The sequence below is a fragment of the Microtus ochrogaster genome, chromosome 8, assembly GCF_000317375.1.
Source record: "Microtus ochrogaster isolate Prairie Vole_2 chromosome 8, MicOch1.0, whole genome shotgun sequence".
Taxonomy (NCBI): domain Eukaryota; kingdom Metazoa; phylum Chordata; class Mammalia; order Rodentia; family Cricetidae; genus Microtus; species Microtus ochrogaster.
In genome coordinates, this window is record NC_022015.1 from 13306409 (window position 1) to 13315864 (window position 9456).

The following is a 9456-nucleotide window of genomic DNA, read 5'->3' on the forward strand; positions in this document are numbered from 1 at the left end:
TATGTTACTAAAATTTAATGAATATTAATAAAATAAGAATGTGAGTTTTTATTTCAGATCTTAAAAACTGAACTATTAAAGCTGGGATATAAAAGATGTTTAACTGAATAAGACAAAGAAAAGAGAAATTAGGTAACTATAAGATAAGAGAACAATATGAAAACCCATGATAGAAAGGCAAAAATAGGATATGAGAACTATAAAGATGTCAGAAATGTAACACACCCAGAAGTAGAAAAAAGATTAGACACAGTAAAGGGGACATAAGAACAGATAATGGTTAAGAATTTGCAAATTTGGTGAAAATATTCACATACAAAAGTGTGACAAAGTTAAATGCAAAGAAGGCTTTGTAAATCAGAATCTCCTCATACTTCTAACTCAAAGGAAAGCAATAGAAACTCTAAGTCTATTACAATTAAAATATAGAATATGCAAAATATTGATACCTGAATGAGAGAAAGATAACATTCCAGGAAACTATTTTTATGCAAGTGATATGAATCTTCTTCTTCCTACAAAATGTAAAGGAAAAAAAGGGGGGAAGAAGCTTTAGTAAGGCTTCCAATCACCAGGAACAGAGGCCTCTCCATGTGCATGAAATTGTTCAAAGGGATCTGTGGGATCAGAGAAGTGTGTGCAGGGAAGGAATAAAATGTATGATTCATGGTAACGGTTTTCGCAGAGCTTAACATCCAACACCTTGTTCAAAAAGTAACAGGATGAGAAGAATGATGTACCAGTCAGGAACTCTGCAAGACAAAAAGGAGCTAAAACTCAAACTCAGAGTATAAAGGTTCCATAACCACTCCTCCTTAAGAAATGAAGCCATCTGCTAACTATTTCTTCTTCAATGCGTATCACTTCTAATAAAGACATAACAGAAGAGAGGAAAAAGCAAAAAGCCATTTAGCTTTCCCTTCACACTAAACTTCTAGAGAATATGTTTTTCATAATTCCAACAAACTCCAAGTGCTATTTGGTGGCCAAATATGCTGCTTTTTGCATTTGTTTTCCTTGATTTACCTCAGTCACATTTAAGGCTGTAGCATTGTTTTCACCTCACTTTGGCGTGTTTTTCTCCTGGTGATATCTCCTTTTCTTTATCTCCCTTTTCCTTCTGCTCAGTTTCTTCCTTTTGTCACTTTCTGAGCCCACACATCACTGTGTATAACCTCTTCTACCCCTTCAACTTCAACTACTATTTAATAATTAGAGCTTCTTAAATCTCTACATGCAACTGGAATATGTTTTGCCATTAGAATTCTGGTTCACAAATTAAACTTTGTATTGAGCTTCACTGCAAATTCGTTTAAATGAGAATTCTCCATACTTGGTAGAAAAAAATATATACATACATACTTCATAGGAAAGTAAGATGATGTTAATACTGATCTAAATTTTGGAGAGATACAATTTGGTTTGAATCTAAACTCTCTGAATTAATACACCCTCTCTAATAAGATATTTCAGCCTAGTTCCAATATTAAAAGATAAAAAAGTTATCGTTTCTCCATCTACTAAAGAAAATACATTAATTTGTATACAAATAATAATGACAATTGCCTCATGATAATTTTTAGTTCTCTAGAATACTGTAAGTAGAAATTTCTTATTACATATGAAAATGAATATTTTACATGTAATTTATCAATTATCTTTAGATGAAGACAACCTAAGAGCAGCTACTGTACTCATTGTCTGTCTTTTCTGCAATATATACACAACTACTAAAATAGTCTCCTACACTTAAAGTAGCAGTGTTTCGCTTTCTTACATCATTGTCTTGGTATTTTTGGTTGTTTAACAGTTATGACATGTCACTTGCATCTCTTATATATTCCTAGTGTATCCTTAACTGAGTTTCCAATGCTGTAGATTCTATTTATTTTACCTCAATGTTTATACCCCCTATGTTGCCCAATCCAACGAATTCACATATACTAGAATAATCTTTTTCAATCCTGATCTTACCATTTGAAATTCCCTCATTTAAACCAATTCAAGAATTCCTTCTGTGAATCCTTTAATCAGACACATAGCTTTAGCCACTCAGTATCTCTAGCAGACTGCAGAAGTCTGCAAGTTCCCTTCTCCTAATTCCTGATTCTCATTCAATATCCTTGTCAGACTCAAGCATGGATCTGTGCTTTGTCCCTATGGATTCTCCAACTGAAGCTCCCTTCTTGCTTTATTAACTAGGTAAATACTTAGTCAACTATCAACAATACTTTCCTCTACTGCCCCCTTTTTTGCCAAGTTTCAGTGACTTCATTAAGCTGAGTTATTTTCTATTTATCAGCTTCTGAAGGTTTTATACCTGCATTAATGCATTTCTATTATACTTGGTTAAGTTCAAGTCACTGTTTTTTCCCATTTTATATACCAAAATATGAATGAAGTATAAAAGACACAGTATTTACTGGACAATGGGATGCACCCTAGAATGATCATCAGAAAACATGAGAAATGCTTGTTTGGGTATGCTCACCTATTCTGAATAAAAAACAAAGAAGTAGTTCCCTATGAACAGTGTAAAATGTGTTTATTGTAACAGGGATGGCAGATCTGATAGTAACAAAATCTGTTGTCTCCATGACGTTTATGACAAGCAATTTTCTAGAGACAAGGATTTTCAAAACTAAAGATACACATTTGGTTGTTGCATTCGGTACATGAGAGATTTGAAAAGACAGGAATATACTGGTAAAGATCTGAAGAATATCTGTTAAGGTATAGTTGTAACAATATAAACTTAGTATGAGAGGTTCTTAACCTAAAAATTGTAACACTTTTTAATAGGATATTATCACTGCATATGTTTAGAAGGACTTCTATACTGTTGTGTGAAAGCAGAGAAAGGAGGAGGAGAGTAAAGGAGGGGAGAGAAGGGGAGGGAGAAGAGAGGAAAGAAGGAGAGGAGAGAGAGGGAGAGGAGGAAGAAAGGAAAAAAAATGATGTTGGAGGGGAGTGTGTAATTCCTCAAAGACTGGCTTTAATGAGGTGAACATATGAACTCTTGATGAGGTGATAAGCAAACCCCTGTGATCACCTGGTGGACTAACCTGAAGAGTGTTCAGAGAGGCTGGGTCCCTGGCAAGGGGACTGTGAACTCCGTCAGTGTGAAGACCAGAATCACCAGGTGTTTCTCACTATATTTTTATTCCTAGGCATGCAGACTATTTCTCCATACTAAATATTGTCCAACCACATGACTCACACACAAATTCTCCCAGGAACTGAACAGAGGAATTTCCAGGAGGAATTTATTTAAAATGAGATCCTAAGGGTTGATATAAACATGTTCCCTTGAGCTTTCTCTTGAAGATGGGAGACTTTTGTACTATGCTTATAAGCACATCCTAAAGTATCCCATTATCTCCTGACTTCAAACTCTATTTAGAAGGTAAAAGTTTACAGAGTACATAGATTCAAAAATCTGCCATTTACCAGGAATATGTCCATTTTTTTTCATATGATAAGACGTGTCTGTATCATTGCTATTGTTAATACAGTAATCAAAGAAACAGAAATCCTTTCTGTTTGCTAAAAAGCTAGTACATTTTCCCTAATGCTGATGAATATGCAGGGCTCAACAGAAAAGGACCAAAACTTATTTTTGTTGTTTTATGTTTTAATTGAAATAGAATTATTTACTTCCCCTTCCTTTTCCTCCCTCCTGTTAGGCCTTAGCCAAAGTTGGTTGCCTCACCCTCCAGCCTCTCTCATTTGTCCTCCCTCAACTATGGTGGTTGGGAAGGTGAATCAGGAGAACTAAAAGCCGAAGGCCAAGCTGAATACATAGCAAGACCCAGTCTCAACTTAATGTAAGTAAAAACATGTCATATACTTTAAGTGGATTATAAGTAAGTTTATAAGACTTATTTCTTAAATAGAGGGCATTGCAAAACCTTCTCCTTCTTACACTAAGAATAGCTTCCTTTATTTATTGTCAATAGCCACACATTTAGATTGTTTGCTTTCTTCCAGTATTTTACTTCAGGCTTTAGCTTAAATAAGTTATGTTCAATATATGTTCACATTGAAAAATATAGATTTTACAGTAGACCACACAGGAATCTCTATGTGGAATGGAAACAAGCCCTGCTTAACTGAGAACATCATTAAAACATTCTGAGTTTAAAACTTTCAGATAATTCTGGCTTCTAGACAAAGAACAAGAGAAAAGTACTTCTCTGAGACTTGAGAAATTTTCAAAGACATAAGTAGCTTTCACTTTAATAAGTTCCCAAATTTAGGCATGCCTTGTCATATTTCAATAATTCTTAAAAGAGGTAATTAAAACCACAAGACACCTTCATAAATATACTATTAATATCTTATGTCAGTTAGATGACATAACCTCTGTCAATACAAACACTTGCAAGACAATTATTTAGATCATCTTTATTTAAAATAAACAAATTCTTGGAAAAATTATGCATCAACATATAAATGCATCGAATGGTAGTGTTTCTTTCATACTTATCTGAGGAAATGCTAAACAGAAAATAAAATAACATGTAAATTAAGTGTAACAACATTTTTTTAATTTAAAAAATTAAGTTTATGTGTACATGTATATGCCTATTTATGTATACCACAGACATGCAAGTTCTTGCAGAGACCAAAGGTCATCAGATCTCCTGAAACTAATGTAGTGGCATTTCAATTACATTTTAATAAATAAAACTTGCCCGGGGATCAGGAGAGTAAAACAGTCACACTGGTCAGCCTTACAGCCAGACAGTAGTAACACATACTTTTAATCCCAGTAGCCACACTAGTTGCCATAGAAACCAGGTGGTGCATGCCCTTAATTCCAGTGGTGCATGCCTTTAATCCCAGTACTAGAAAGGATTATAATATGGGAGGATGAAGCTCTCAGACACAGTCTCATTCTGAGATTCCTGGAGGGAGGATTGCCATTTCAGACTGAGCTTGAGGTAAGAGCCAATGACTGACTGCTTTGCTTCTTGGGTTCAGATTACACTCCAATTTCAGTCTCTGAGTTTTCATTAACTGTGTTACAAATGTCACCAACTGTGGTGCCCAAATCCATGACCCTGTTATTAAGAGTCTCATGTTCAACAAAGACTGTGATTTTTCACTTCCTGGCCACCCAGACCCGAATAATCATACAAAACTATATTAATTACAACACTGTTTGGCCAATGGCTCAGGAATATTTCTAGGTAGCTCTTACATCTTAAATCAACTCATTTCTATTAATCTGTATATCACTATGAGGCTGTGACTTATTGGTAAAGTTCTAACATCCTTATCCTTTGGCAACTACGTGGTGTCTCCTTGACTCTGCCTATTCTTTTTCATTATCTCTGTTCAGATTTTCTGCCTGGCTTTACTCCATTTAACCATTGGTCAAAACAGCCTTATTCATTAAACAATAAAAGCAACACATATACAAAATGACATCCTGCATCATCTCCTCTTTTCTGTCTAAATAAAAGGGAAGGTTTTAACTTTAACATAGTAAAAATACATATAATAAGACAGTTATCAAGCAAGAATTACAGTTGCAATATTAAGTTTATTTGTATTATGCAAAATTAAAGAAAACATTCTATCATCTATCTTTGTGAATCTAAAGTTTTATATCTAATTCATATTTTCTTATAACTAAGGAAAACAATATCTATACTATTTATCTTCAACTCCATCCAAGAACCCAAAAGGTTATAATATTACATAAGTAAACATGAAGTGAATTGTAAGTGAAATCCAAAGTTCTAATAATTTTAGAGACATTTCACTGCCTGGATGGTCACCCAAAGTTCTTTTGTAATGTTGGGGAATCCATATTTAGCCTATGGGCCCATAATATCTGGTAGAATTTTCAGTGAAACATGAAATTTGAAGATCTGTTCTACCTATATTGGCACTTTGTCAGTTACTTTCTTCTATGTCCTACAGAATATCTGACAGTTTCTTTTGTGGAGCACTAATCATGAAATACTGTCTTATCATCTTTTGATAAGTTCAGCAGACATTTTTTGGTGGATCCTGCATGTCTGTTTATAAAATATACTGTCAGGCACTCCAGCCAAGAGGAGTTTCTTGCCCAAATGGCAAGCCTTGTCATATAGAAGGCAACGCCCATCAAACTCTCTGGAATAATTGGTGCTGCTAGAAGCAGACATGTCTCACTGTTGAGAAAAGTCTAAGTTCTTTTTTTTGTAGGAAAGGGTTATTTGGCTTATAAATCTATATTGCTAGTCATCACTGGAGGAAATCAGGACAGGAACTCAAGCAGGGCAGGAGCCTGGAGGCAGGAGCTGATGTAAAGGCTATGGAGGGGTGTTGCTTACTGGCTTTCCCATTATGGCTTTGCACAGCCTACATTCTTATAGGACTTAGGATAATCAGCCTAGGGAAGGTACCCACCATGTTGCAGGGGGCTGCTTGTTTATCCTGGATACCTGGCTAGCTTAGCCGTGAAATAACCACACAGAAATTATATTAACTAAATAATTGCTTAGCATATTAGTTCTAGTTTCTTATTGGGTAATTTTTTTTTTTCGAGACAGGGTTTACTTGTAGCTATCAAGCCTGTCCTGTAACTAGCTCTTATAGACAAGGCTGGCCTTGAACTCACAGGAATCCACCTGCCTCTGCCTCCTAAATGCTGGGATTAAAGGCATGTGTCACCACTGTCCAGCACATCTTAATTTAACCCATTTCTATTAATTTGTGTATTGCCACGTGGCAGTGGCTTAGCAGGCAAAATTCATAGTGTCTGTCTCTGCCAGATCCATGGTGTCTCTGTCTAACTCTGCTCTTCTTTCTCCAGCATTCAGTTCTGTCTTCCCAGCCTACCTAAGATCTGCCATATCAACAGGCCCAAAGCAGTTTCCTTATTAACCAATAAAAGCAACACAAAGACAGAAGGACCTCTTATACCATTTCTCCTTTTCTGTTTAAACAAAAGGAAGGCTTTAACATAGTAAACTTATATATAACAAAACATCTATCAAGCAAAAATTACAGTTACAATAGTTATATCTATTTTATCTTTTGTTATAACTAAGGAAAACTGTAACTATAACCATAAATTCTTCAACTCCATCAAAGACTGCCAAGGATATATTACCTATGTATATTGGAAGTGCATTGTAAGCTACTTCCAAAATTCTAGAATTGACAGAGACATCCTGCTGACTGGACAGTCAGCCAAAGTTCTTCTGTACCATTGGAGCATCCATCTTCAGCCTACGTGCCCATTGTATCTGGCAGACTTTTCCACGAAGCAGAAAATTTCAAAGATAGTTCTGCCTATATTGACAGTTTGTCAGTCACGTTCTTCTGTATCCTGCAGAATGTCTCTCAAACTCTTTCATGAGACAGGAACCCCGAAGGATCATTTCACCTTTATGCAAATTCAGCAGTCATTTCTCTGAAGGTACTGCATGTCCAGTTAAGCAGTCCAGGCAAGAGCAGTTTCTTGCCCAAATGGCTAACCAACTCCTTTCAACACCAATTTTCTTGAAGTAGCTTGGTGCTGCCAGGAACAGATGTGTCTCATGTCATGAGAAGTCCTAAGTTATTAAAACATTTTAAATGCCATATTTTGAAGGTCTCTGAAAGATTTGAAGAATACCTATTTAACTGAAATATATCTCTATACATCTAGAAAATTTAACATGATTACAAGCTTGAATATTGTAGATGATTATCTATTTACCTATATTCCTTAATTATACATTACATTTTTAAATAAACTATACAATTACAATACCTTAATCAAGAGCAAAAATATACATATAACAAAATTGACCTTATATTTGCAAACCAAGATTCATACCAATGCAAATTATTCATATCTGTATCATATTCCCCTTTAAATGCAAAAGAACATTTATGAACAATATTTGGAAATATGAGCATAGTTTTGTCCATACTGATTCCTGCTGTTTGGGGGCATTGTTAATCAGTCTTTCATGGTGTATCCTGTATGCTAGGTTCATCTTAGTCAGCAGTAGGGCAAAGTAATTTTTTCGAGGATGTTCAAGGCAACCTTTCGGGGGTCATACCACATTGGTCTGGAAGGAGTCCTCAGGTTCTCATCCTCTGTGGAAACAAAAGAAAAACCTCTTTTCCAAAGCAGCATACTCTTAGACCCAAATTTGGATATCATGATACATTTATACTATACATGCTGGTTTAGCTTAGCAGCCCATACAATGAAAAGTTTAAGTTCTTAAAACATTTTAAATACCATGTTCTGTAGGTCTTTCAAGTGTTGCAGATTATCTATCTAACTGTATTTATCTCTATATATCTTTATAATCAAATGTCCTTTAACAGCTGTTGTTCCTTCCTCAGCAGTTAAACATTTCAAAAGCAACACAATAACATACAGTATCCAGATTCTCTGTGTATTTTACATCTTTATGCAGCTTTGATGATTTTTACTCTATTTCTTTTATTTTTATTTTTAAATTTTGTTTTTCTGTGTTAGTGTTTCTCTGTGCATCTTGGACTGTCATGGAACTCACTCTGTAGAACAGACTGCCCTCGAACTCACAGACATTTACCTGCCTCTGCTTCCCAAGTGCTGGGAAAAAAGGTGTGTGCCACCACACCCAACTACTATATTTCTTTTACTTTTTTTCTCTTTTTAAAGGCATTTCCCTCTTCTTTTTTTTCTTGCCCAAGCATTGGTGTATCTTTAAATACAATGTAAACTATTTAGAAGGGTTTTTCGTCTGCATCTGTATCTCTTATTCTGACCACATGAGTCTCTAATTTGATAAGCAATATGGCAAGGAGTAAGACCATGGCTTTGCAAACTGGATCTGTCCAACTCCTTGGCTTTCTGAGAGATTAGTTTTATGGTGGAGATACTGGTGGGAGCCATGTTTTTACCGCAACTCTGTAAAGTTTCTAGGTCAGTGCCACCACCAAGAAGCATGCTGCTAGCTGCTCATAAACACCATAAATGTTTGATGGCAGGGCCTCTTTATAGAGCTGCACAGGTCTTGCTGCTAATGCTGTGTCAAGAAGCCTCTCTTAAAGGAACCATGCCCCTGCTTGCCACCAACAGAGCTCACCCAAAATAATGCTGCTAACAGGAAGCTGGCCTTGACTATATTCTTTTGTCTGTCTAAAATTAATGCCAAACATTTGGGCACTATTTGTAGTTTTGTAAATAGAAACTGCACTTCCCACCCATCCTGACCCAAATACTCACACAGAAACTGTATTAATTTCAACACTGTCCAATGACTCAGGGATATTCCTAGCTATATCTTTTTTTTAATTTTTAATTTTTTTTATTGAGAAAAAGGAAAAAAAAACAAGTTTCCGCCTCCTCCCAGTCTCCCACCTCCCTCCTCCTCCTCCTACCCTTCTCCCCCTCCTCCCACACTTCTCCCCCTCCCTTTCCAGTCCAAAGAGCAGTCAGGGTGCCCTGCCCAGTGGTAAGTCTTAGGTCCT